The sequence below is a fragment of the Priapulus caudatus genome, unplaced genomic scaffold (genome assembly GCF_000485595.1).
Source record: "Priapulus caudatus unplaced genomic scaffold, Priapulus_caudatus-5.0.1 Scaffold858, whole genome shotgun sequence".
In the NCBI taxonomy this organism is placed as follows: domain Eukaryota; kingdom Metazoa; phylum Priapulida; class Priapulimorpha; order Priapulimorphida; family Priapulidae; genus Priapulus; species Priapulus caudatus.
In genome coordinates this window covers 32,380-33,519 of record NW_014577919.1, presented here as the reverse complement: position 1 = coordinate 33,519, position 1,140 = coordinate 32,380, and the positions used below count along the sequence as shown (strand labels likewise).

Genomic DNA, 1,140 nt, shown 5'->3' with positions numbered 1-1,140 from the left:
ACACACACACACACACACACACACACACACACACAAATTACACACACAAACGGGGAGGAGGGCAAACAGACAGAGAGACGGTCAGAGGGACAAATAGAATGGGTAAACACACAGCTGGAGTGAGACAGAGTCACGCATAGAAAGAACGAGAGAGGAAGGATTTATAAGCAAAAGAAGATAAAGCAGTACAACAGCATCATTAAATGACATTATGACATTAAAAAGTTCTGCACTCGAACTCAAAACCGTAAGTAATTAGTATGTGTAGAAATGGTAATTAATGCAACTTCAACATATCTTACATAATCGACACCTCTCAGTTCCACCTATTTCAAGTTAGAGTAACATATATGATAAATATTATTATGACAAATAAATAAGTACGATCACGTACGTACGACTCACCGGTTCTATGGCATCGTAAAATGTGTTTAGTATCTTTTGCTGTGCTTGTATTGTGTGTATTACACGCAATATACGCGCCGTCACTGTATTTATAATTTAACAAACACAGTTTGAGTATTGCAGTGGAAGCACCTGAATGACTAGGTTTGACGTTGACAGTGTTGGTGTTGTCACTTCGCCAACGCTGTTCGCTTAGATAGGACCAAGTTCCCACCGCGTCACAAAAGCTCTCAGCAAAGAGACAGTGTGATCGTCTACTGTTCGAGAGCCGACAAAATATTTACTGGAATGTGCTGCCCTCTCTTAGTAATATGTAGAGTTTTTTTACTAATATCACTGATAGGCGTCACTAGTAGGCCATTCCCAGTGCAAACTCCACGACAGATGGCGCTCTCGCTCTGGCTCCTGAGTATGGGAAGGGGGCGCTGCATGCAGTTTGTTCCCAGTGTGGACAATATATGAGAACAGACCACTATTAAATTCTCCATAGGATCCTATACTTAAGAATTGAATTTCAGGAGCTGAAAAATAGTATTTCGACCGTTTTCGGCCGAGTGGCAATATTAAAGCTAGGTAGCCATGTACTTCAGCTGTGAACCATGAGAGTTATGACATATGTTGTCCAGCGTTTTAAAAAAATATCGCGAATTAACTAACCCACACCACATTTGTGCCTGAAAAACAGTCGCGCAGTCAAATGGGGGCCATACATTGAAAGAATTCGTTTTAAATTAC

The 1,140-nt window shown here is 40.9% G+C and overlaps 1 protein-coding gene across 1 annotated transcript in view; it reads right to left on the bottom strand.

Moving 5' to 3' along the window:
• Positions 1 to 527, bottom strand: part of LOC106814032 (ligand of Numb protein X 2-like) — a 34,978-nt gene extending 34,451 nt beyond the window's left edge. The window contains exon 1 of the mRNA XM_014818292.1: positions 406 to 527. The gene's annotated coding sequence lies outside the window, so the exon portion shown is untranslated. The remainder of the gene's footprint in view (positions 1 to 405) is intronic.
• Positions 528 to 1,140: the final 613 nt, after the last annotated feature.